The sequence below is a fragment of the Eretmochelys imbricata genome, chromosome 5 (genome assembly GCF_965152235.1).
Source record: "Eretmochelys imbricata isolate rEreImb1 chromosome 5, rEreImb1.hap1, whole genome shotgun sequence".
NCBI lineage: Eukaryota > Metazoa > Chordata > Testudines > Cheloniidae > Eretmochelys > Eretmochelys imbricata.
The window spans coordinates 90,674,469-90,685,029 of NC_135576.1; the positions used below are offsets into that span (position 1 = coordinate 90,674,469).

The 10,561-nt window shown below is 46.0% G+C and overlaps 1 protein-coding gene across 2 annotated transcripts in view; it reads right to left on the reverse strand.

Moving 5' to 3' along the window:
• Positions 1-2,600, reverse strand: part of NAA35 (N-alpha-acetyltransferase 35, NatC auxiliary subunit) — a 42,222-nt gene extending 39,622 nt beyond the window's left edge. The window contains exon 1 of one of the 2 annotated variants that reach the window (XM_077817506.1): positions 2,494-2,600. The gene's annotated coding sequence lies outside the window, so the exon portion shown is untranslated. Of the gene's footprint in view, positions 1-2,443 lie in introns of both variants that reach the window. The other variant, XM_077817507.1, reaches the window with a different exon arrangement.
• Positions 2,601-10,561: the final 7,961 nt, after the last annotated feature.

Sequence of the window (10,561 nt, forward strand, 5' to 3'; positions counted from 1 at the left end):
TTAAAAAGTGGAAGATAAATCCTAATGAGGAAAATAGAAAAGAGCATAAACTCTGGAAATGAAGTGTAAAAATATAATTAGAAAGACCAAAAAAGAATTTGAAGAACAGCTAGCCAAAGACTCCAAAAGTAATAGCAAATATTTTTTTAAATACATCAGAAGCAGAAAGCCTGCTAAACAACTAGTGGGACCACTGAATGATCAAGATGCTAAAGGAGCACTCAAAGTCGATAAGGCCATTGCGGAGAAACTAAATTAATTCTTTGAATCGGTCTTCATTGTTGAGGACGTGAGGGAGATTCCCAAACCTGAGCCATTCTTTTTGGGTGACAGATCTGAGGAACTGTCCCAAATTGAGGTGTCATTAGAGGAGGTTTTGGAACAAACTGATAAACTAAACAGTAATAAGTCTCCAAGACTTGATGGTATTCACCCAAGAGTTCTGAAGGAACTCAAATGTGAAATTGCAGGACTACTGTCATCTGTAACCTATCATTTAAATCAGCTTCTGTATCAAATGACTGGAGGACAGCTAATGTGACGCCAATTTTTAAAAAGGGCTCCAGAGGTGACCCTGGCAACTACAGGCCTGTAAGCCTCACTTCAGTACAGGGCAAACTGGTTGAAACTATCATGAAGAACAAAATTGTCAGACACATAGATGAACATAATTTGTTGGGAAATAGTCAATGTGGTTTTCGTAAAGGGAAATCAGGCCTTACCAATCTACTAGAATTCTTTGAGGGGGTCAACAAGCATGCGGACAAAGGAGATCCAGTGGTTATAGTGTATTTAGATTTTCAGAAAGCCTTTGACAAGGTCCCTCACCAAAGGCTCTTAAGCAAAATAAGCAGTCGTGGGATAAGAGAGAAGCTTCTCTCATGGATTGGTAACTGGTTGAAAGATAGGAAACAAAGGGTAGGAATAAATGGTCAGTTTTCAGAATGGAGAGAGGTAAATAGTGGGATCTGTACTGAGCCCAGTCCTATTTAACATATTCATAAACGATCTGAAAAAAGGGGTTAACAGTGAGATGGCAAAATTTGCAGATGATACAAAACTACTCAAGATAGTTAAGTCCCAGGCAGACTGTGAAGAATGACAAAAGGATCTCACAAAACTAGGTGACTGGGCAACAAAATGGCAGATGAAATTTAATGTTGATAAATGCAAAGTAATGCACATTGAAAAACATAATCCTAACTATACATATACAATGATGGGGTCTAAATTAGCTGTTACCACTCAAGAAAGATCTTGGAGTCATTGTGGATAGTTCTCTGAAATCATCCACTCAATGTGTAGCGGCAGTCAAAAAAGCAAACAGAATGTTGGGAATCATCAAGAACAGGATAGGTAAGACAGAAAATATCATGTTGCCTCTATATAAATCCATGGTACGCTCCCACCTGGAATACTGCATGCAGATGAGGTCACCCCATCTCAAAAAAGGTATATTGGAATTGGAAAAGGTTCAGAAAAGGGCAACAACAAATGATTAGGGGTATAGAACGGCTTCCGTATGAGAAGCGATTAATAAGACTAGGACTTTTCAGCTTGGAAAAGAGGTGACTAAGGGGGGGGACATGATAGAGGTCTATAAAATCATGAGTGGCATAGACAAAGTAAATAAGGAAGTGTTATTTACTCCTTCTCATAATACAAGAACAAGGGGGCACCAAATGAAATTAATGGGTAGCAGGTTTAAAACAAACACAAGAAAGTATTTTTTCAGCCAAAGCACTGTCAACCTCTGGAACTCCTTGCCAGAGGTTGCTGTGAAGGTTCAAAAGGGACCTAGTTAGATTCATGGAAGATAGGTCCATCCATGGCTACTAGCCAGGATGGACAGGAATGGTGTCCCTAGCCTCTGTTTGTCAGAAGCTGGGATTGGGTGACAGGGGATGGATCACTTGATGGACCTTTGGTCTGACCCAGTACAGCAGTTCTTATGCTCAGCCTTCCCTCTCCAGCTTTGGTGCTGCCACCATTTCACTAGTTCTCCAACAATCGTGGGGGGCAGAGAATAGTGGGGGGGAGAGCGGGGGAACTGTTAAAATAAATAAATGAAACCAGATCTTCCTTACAGAAGCGAACAGGAGATACAGAGGCCGATTGTTTTTCCCTTGGCTGGTCACCCGTGACACCAGCGCCAAGTTGCTGCAGTTCCCAATGGGAGAACACCACGGGGGGTAGCACTGCCAGCGGTGGGGATGAACGCAGGCGCCTCCGCCGGCACCCCAGTGACCCGGCCCTGGCCCTGTCGGCCCCGCGCGGGCAGCTCGCAGGCCAGGCGCCGCAGCGGCCGCGGCAGGGGACAGCGGCTGGCCTGGCGGGGGCCCCAGCAGGCAGGCCTGCGAGGGACTCCGTACCACACGCGCGCCCAAGCCCGGCCCAGCCCAGCCCACGAGTGGCCCCTCCCACGCCGGACAGGGGGCTTCACCTCTAGGGGCCGCGCGGGGCCCTGTGCGGGTCACGGCCCTGTCACCTCACCGTGCCCGTTGCCTCCGTCTCGCGCAGCAACCAGCCAAGGCACCCCCTTCGTTCGGAGCTCAGCCCTGCTGCTGCGCATGCGCAAAATCACCCCGCGCTCCTGGCAGGGCGGCATTTCACGAGCAGGTTCTAACGCATGCGTGCACAAGCCTCCACCTCCCAGGAGGACCGGCGTGGGCGGGGTGCAGCCTGCGGTTGCTCATGCGCAAACCCAATAAACTGCCTTTGGGGAGCTTAGTTTACTATGAACAGGGGACGGACGGAGAGGGGGGGTGTGACTGGGGGAGGAGGGGTGAGGAGTGGGACTCCTGCACGGTGCGGTCCGGCTCGGACCCTGGCCGGCCTCCTTCTTCTTTGCACCTGGGCGAGTGAGTTTGCTGCTCCCCCCGCGGGTCTATATGTACTGTGCTCTCCTCTCCTCTCCTCTCCTCCCTCCCTCCTTCCCAGACTTTGAAGGCTGTAACGTAACCACATGTAAAACTCTGTTCTTGACGCATCGTCCCACAAGCCTTCAATTTTCCCGAAATGATGCTCCTGTGTTATGCTTATAAGAAGCACACAGGATCTTTATAGGGAAGAAGGCAGCACAGTATATTTATTGAGAATACAACAGTTAGCCTATGCTTTTCAATCACACACAGGCTCTCTCTGTGTCTCTCCTGCCAGTTGATGTTTATAGTTACCAGTCCAGAGTATGGATCAATCTAGTGGCCAGCCAGATTGGTTGTAGAGGGGAGCAGGGCTCTGTCAGTTGTGATCCAGTGCTCCTCGAGTGTGGCAAGATGAAACCAAAGTCCCATGGCCAAGCACCCTGTTCTTATAGTCTTTTTTTCTCTTTTAAAGTCTATGGATGTTGCTGTGTCAGTTTGTGACCAGTTACTACTTAATTGGTAAAAAGAAAAGGAGTACTTGTGGCACCTTAGAGACTAACCAATTTATTTGAGCATAAGTTTTCGTGAGCTACAGCTCACTTCATCGGATGCATACTGTGGAAACTGCAGAAGACATTATATACACAGAGACCATGAAACAATACCTCCTCCCACCCCACGCTTCTGCTCGTAATAGCTTATCTAAAGTGATCACTCTCCTTACAATGTGTATGATAATCAAGTTGGGCCATTTCCAGCACAAATCCAGGTTTTCTCACCCCCCGCCCCCCCCCCCCAAACTCACTCTCCTGCTGGTAATAGCCCATCCAAAGTGACCACTCTCTTTACAGTGTGTATGATAATCAAGGTGAGCCATTTCCAGATTATCATGCACACTGTAGGGAAAGTGGTCACTTTGGATAAACTATTACCAGGAGGAGAGTGAGTTTGTGTGTTTTGGGGGGGGGGGGGGGTGAGAAAACCTGGATTTGTGCTGGAAATGGCCCACCTTGATTTTCACACACATTGTAAAGAGAGTGGTCACTTTGGGTAAGCTATTACCAGCAGGAGAGTGAGTTTGTGTGTGTGGTTTTTGGAAAGGGGGGGGGGGCTGAGAAAACCTGGCTTTATGCTGGAAATGGCCCACCTTGATTATCATACACATTGTAAAGAGAGTGGTCACTTTGGATGGGCTATTACCAGCAGGAGAGTGAGTTTGTGTGGGGGGGGGGGGCGGCGGAGGGTGAGAAAACCTGGATTTATGCTGGAAAGGGCCCAACTTGATTATCATACACATTGTAACGAGAGTGATCACTTTAGATAAGCTATTACCAGCAGGAGAGTGGGGTGGGAGGCGGTATTGTTTCATGGTCTCTGTGTATATAATGTCGTCTGCAGTTTCCACAGTATGCATCCGAAGAAGTGAGCTGTAGCTCACGAAAACTTATGCTCAAATAAATTGGTTAGTCTCTAAGGTGCCACAAGTACTCCTTTTCTTTTTGTGAATACAGACTAACATGGCCGTTACTCTGAAACCTACTTAATTGGTGTATCTTTTGATGTAAAAAGAACAGGAGTACTTGTGGCACCTTAGACTAACAGATTTATTAGAGCACAAGCTTTTGTGAGCTACAGCTCACTTCACCGAATGCTGTAGCTCACAAAAGCTTATGCTCTAATAAATTTGTTAGTCTAAGGTGCCACAAGTACTCCTGTTCTTTTTGTGGGTACAGACTAACACAGCTGCTACTCTGAAACCTTTTTGATGTAAACATTCCAATACACCTCTGAGAGGGTCATCCTGTCCTGGTTCCAATTTAATCAATTGTCCTGTCTTTAGGGGTGCCAGCCTTCACCTCAGGGTCGTCAATCTGCCCTTCCTTCAATATGGAAGTGCTTTTATGATTCTCTGGTGTCCTTAAATCTCTTTACTCCTTCCTTGACCATCTGGCTATAACAATGGCCTTCACACCTTATCTTTTCCTGATGCATATATTCCTCATTCACACAAACAGTCTTTTTACAGAGACCTTTGAGAATACAAACAGTGTCAGTTTATTTTGAATCTCCTTAACAGAGACAATACAAGATCCTGTCTCTTACTTACTAAACCTTAAAACAAAGAAATGTATATTTAACTAGAGTGCCTAATTTGTAATACATATAGGAAACTGTAGAAGGGTGGTCACCTGCTCCTGCCCTGAAGGGCTTAAAACAGCCCAGGGGAAGGCTGTGGCTGGGGCAAGCAGCCCAGGCTGAGTGGGGGGGGGAAAGGCTCAGCTGGGCCCATGCCCCAATCAGGGCCTAGCTGGCCCTTATAAGAGGGCAGTGGGCCAGGAGCACAGAGGTGCTCTCTCTTGGGCCTTTTGAGAGAGAGGGACCTGGCTGCTATGAGCTGAGTAGGGTACCTAGACAGGAGCAGGGCTAGGGGAAGGCCAGAGGAGCTGGGGAGCTCCGGCCTGGAAACCCCCCAGGGTGCAGGCCTAATCTAAGGCCAAATAGGTACTGAGGTTGCAGGGGACAGCCAAGGGGAGGCAGAGGCAGCAGTTCCAAACCCCCCCTGCCTGTGATGACTGGCTTGTACACTACAGTCTGCCCCAGTGAACAGGGGCTAGGTGGTGACTGGCAGTAGCCATATACTGAGGTGAGGTGGAGTTGGGGGTTCCCTGGGGAGGGGAGACCCAGAGACTGTGGGAGTACTGCCAGGGGGCAGCCTTCAAGGGAAAGGGCACAGGGGTCCAGGAGGGACATGAGGCCAGTGAGAGGTGAGACACCAGCCGACAGAGGGTGCTCCGGAGGCTGGCGAGCTAATTCCCTGTACGACTAGCAGGAGGTGCCGCAGGGGTGAGTCTCGCATCGCTACAGAAACCATAGTAGACATTATAACTTATCCTAAAACAAGAGTGACCATAATCAGTCATAAGGATTGTTCTGGTCTGTCCCTGCCTTAACATCAGTACAGCCGCTAGCAGTCTGTCAGGTGCATTTCTACCAATGTTCCAGAGGGTCATTCCTTTCTGCTATTCAAAAAGAGTGGCTGGCAGAATGTATGATTTGATTTCATCAAATTCTCATAGTACAATTATAAAATCCTGCTCCTACACCTGCAATGGAGTTCTTACTGCCAAATTTAAGTGGGAAACCTCCATCCATCAGCATGTCCCCATCTTCCTGCTTTATTACAAGCCCCAGGATGACGAGAGCACTAGTCATTTGCTGCTTTGAATTAGAGTAGATGGTAGATTCTCTGTAACTTGGAAGTTTTTAAATCAAGATTTGAGGACTTCAGTAACTCAGCTAGAGTTTGAGTCTATTACAGGAGTGGATGGGTGAGGTTCTGTGGCTTGCAATATGTGGGAGGTCAGACTAGATCATGATGATGCTTTCTGGCCTTAAAGTCTATGAGAGCCAAAGGCTACAGCTCCTTCAGCCTGTGTATTACTGTTATTATTTCTCATGTATTCCTAACAGAGGAGGGAGTGATGCCTGTAAATCCATAGCACAACCATGAGCACTTGAACCCCAATCTGTGTGTGATCTGTAGCCATCCCGGGATTCACCCAGTCATCAACATTTTGATCACTTGGTCCGCCAATAACACTAGGTACTTCTATGGACCTGTCCATCTGACAACCTCAAACCACTTTACAAAGTTAACATTAATGGATTTATGTAAAGCACCTATCAAAGTGTGATCATCATATTATAATAGTAAAGATGAAATAAACTGTGTCCTTGTCTAGACTCTCAGCTGAATCATGGAAGCATAGAAATGAAGGTTTAGAAAGGGACCTCAAGAAGTCATCTAGTCCATTCCCCTGCACTGAGGCAACAGTAAAACATCTAACCCGTATCTGGCAGATATTTATGTAAGCTGCTCTTAAAAACCATCAAAGACAGGGATTCCACAATCTCCCAAGGTAAAATGTTTCAGTGCTTAATTATTCTTATAGTTAGAAAGTTTTTCCTAATATTTAACCTAAATCTTTCTTGCTGCAAAATAAACCAATTGCTTCTTCTCCTACCTTCAGTGGATATGGAAAACAGTGGATCCCTATTGTCTTTATCACACCCTTTTACATATTTGATGACTGTTACTGTGTCTCCTCTCTAGACCAGTGATTTTTCAACCTTTTTTCATTTGCGGGCCTGTCAAGGTTCCTCCCCCACTCTGAACTCTAGGGTACAGATGTGGGGACCTGCATGAAAAACCTCCTAAGCTTATCTTTACCAGCTTAGGTCAAAACTTCCCCAAGGTACAAAATATTCCCCCCGTTGTCCTTGGACTGGCCGCTACCACCACCAAACTAATACTGGTTACTGGGGAAGAGCTGTTTGGACGCGTCCTTCCCCCCAAAATACTTCCCAAAACCTTGCACCCCACTTCCTGGACAAGGTTTGGTAAAAAGCCTCACCAATTTGCCTAGGTGACTACAGACCCAGACCCTTGGATCTTAAGAACAATGAACAATCCTCCCAACACTTGCACCCCCCCTTTCCTGGGGAATGTTGGATAAAAAGCCTCAGCAATTTGCATAGGTGACCACAGACCCAAACCCTTGGATCTGAGAACAATGAAAAAGCATTCAGTTTTCTTACAAGAAGACTTTTAATAAAAATAGAAGTAAATAGAAATAAAGAAATCCCCCCTGTAAAATCAGGATGGTAGATATCTTACAGGGTAATTAGATGCAAAAACATAGAGAACCCCTCTAGGCAAAACCTTAAGTTACAAAAAAGATACACAGACAGAAATAGTTATTCTATTCAGCACAATTCTTTTCTCAGCCATTTAAAGAAATCATAATCTAACACATACCTAGCTAGATTACTTACTAAAAGTTCTAAGACTCCATTCCTGGTCTATCCCTGGCAAAGACCAGCATAAGACAGACACAGACCCTTTGTTTCTCTCCCTCCTCCCAGCTTTTGAAAGTATCTTGTCTCCTCATTGGTCATTTTGGTCAGGTGCCAGCGAGGTTACCTTTAGCTTCTTAACCCTTTACAGGTGAGAGGAGCTTTCCCTTGGCCAGCAGGGATTTCAAAGGGGTTTACCCTTCCCTTTATATTTATGACAGGGCCCCTAAAAGTTTTCAAATGGTGGTGCAGATCCTTTGGAAATCTTAGACATAGTCTGCGGACCCCCAGGGGTCCATAGATCACAGATTGAAATAGGATACATTAACAGGAATGTCATATTAGAGCGGGGGTTGGCAACCTTTGGCACGCAGCCCATCATGGTAATCCACTGGTGGGCTGCAAGATGTTTTGTTTATGTTGACCGTCCTCAGGCACAGCCCCGTGCAGATCCCAGTGGCCACGGTTTACTGTTCTCAGCCAATGGGAGCTGCGGGAAGCGGCACAGGCCATAAGGACATGCTGGCCGCCACTTCCTGCAGCTTCCATTGGCTGGGAACAGCAAAGCGCGGCCACTGGGAGCTGCAGAGGCTATGCCTGTGGATGGTCAATGTAAACATAACGTCTCGTGGCCCATCAGCGGATTATTGTGGGTGGGCCGTGTGCCAAAGGTTGCTGACCCCTGTATTAGAGAGACAATATGGGTGAGGTAATATCTTTTATTGGACTAACTTCTGTTGGTGAGAGAGACAAGCTTTTGAGCCATACAGAGCTCTTCTCTTCAGGTCTGGGAAGGTCAAGGGACAAGGTGGAACAGATTGTTTAGCATAAGTAGTTAGCACATATTATAAAGGGACCATTTAAGATAGAGTGGCCCGTTAACACTCTGCAGTCATAGAACAAAAAGAGAGAGTTAGGGGGTTACCTTGAATTGTCCTCTACAATATATGCTAGCTACTTATGCTAAACCATCTGTTCCACCTGGCATTTTGCTGTGATGCTGGGAGTACTCTTCCCAGACCTGAAGAAGAGCTGTGTGTGGTTCTAAAGCATCTCTCTCACCAACAGAAGTTGGTCCAATAGAAGATTACCTTTCCCACCTTGTCTCTCTAATGTGACATTGCAGTTAATACACCCCAGAATATTTGCCTTTTTCACAACAGTGTCAGTGTTGACTCAGGCTTGGTCTACACTACAGAATTAGGTTGATGTAAGGCAGCTTATGTGAACCTAATTATGCCAGTGTCCACACTAGAATGCTGCTTTTGTGGGAGTAAGTGGCCTGCTACACTGATATAATAACTCCACCTCCACAAGAGCTGTAGTGCTTATGTCAGTGTAGTTAGGGCGATGCAGTGTCCCTGTAGACACTTACATTGGCCCTCATTCTTGTCAGTTTCAGGGCTGCCTCCTGCTCAGAGCAGCAGCTGGGGCTCACAGCTGGAGCCATGAAACCCACAAGAATGTTAGTTTCACTTCTGGTAGACTCCAAAGCCCAGAGCTGGGCTCACAGCTGGCCACCCCCACCCCAGCTGTCACCCGGGTGCCCCGTTTACAGCTGGAGCCACCTCCCCAGGGTGACAGCCCAAGCTGTGAGCCCAGCACTGGGCTCAATTTCACAGCAAGGAGACTCCAAATTGTGAAATTGACATTCTTGTCAGTTTCACAGCTCCAACTAGGAGCCCCATATTGCTGCTCTGAGCCAGAAGGAGCCATGAAACTGACAAGAATGTCAATTTCACTCCTGGTAGGCTCTGTGCTGTGAAATTGAGGGGGCATCAGGCTTGCAGCTTGGGCTGTTACCCCATGGTGGGTGGGGGCTCAATTTATGAGCACTACACGACTGTCAGTGCTTCACATTCGGCTGTCAATGCCCACAATGGCTGACTTCAGTCAGTGCTAGCACTCCTGGTGTGGACACCAAGAGTTGATTGAACTACTGTGGTGGCTGTAGGTCTACCTAAATTAAGTTGACCTAGTTTTGTAGTACAGACGAGCCCCCAAATTCAATTTGTGATCCACTATAACCCACAGATCCTTTCTGCAGTAGCACTGCCTAGCTAGTTATTCCCATTTTATATTTGTTCATTTTTTTTCTTCCTAAATATAGTACTTTGCACTTGTCTTTATTTAATTTCATCTTATTGATTTCAGACCAGTTCTCCAATTTATCAAGATCATTTTGAATTCTAACCCTGCCCTCCAAAGTGCCTGCAACCACTCTGAGCTTGGTGTCATTTGCAATCCTTTTAAGTGTTCTCTCTACACCAACATCCAAGTGATTAATGGAAATACAGAATAATATTAGACCCAGGATAGTCTTCTGCAGGCTCCCATGTTAAAAATTGGTTCAGCTGCACACACTCTGACAGCTGTTGACAACAAGCAAATTTTGTAATGTGAACAAGGCAGGGAGATGCTACTAGAAAATAGTCATATTTCCTTTGACATGGAGATGATGACTGTATTCAGCTCAATACTCTGTTGTAAGGTGAGATCGTTGTTCTTGAGTCAGTTTACTGATGTCCTGTTTCATTATTTTATTTTCTGTTACTCAAGGAAAATTAGTTTAGCTTTCTTATAGAAGGAAATGTTTGCTTGTTGACCCAATTTCTTGTTTACTGGTACAATTCCACAAGTGTGGAAATCTCTCTCAATATCAGATCCCATACTCAGATCAGTTTCGTTTTGCTTCTGATGCATTTTGCTATGCTTTGCAGGATTCATGTTTTCTTTCCAGTGCTGTTAGTTCTATTTAATCAACCCCACCAGCCAGAATTGTGCAGCATGCTGTGGTCCTCAGAAGCAGAATGTCTGTTTCCCATCAATATAGGAATATG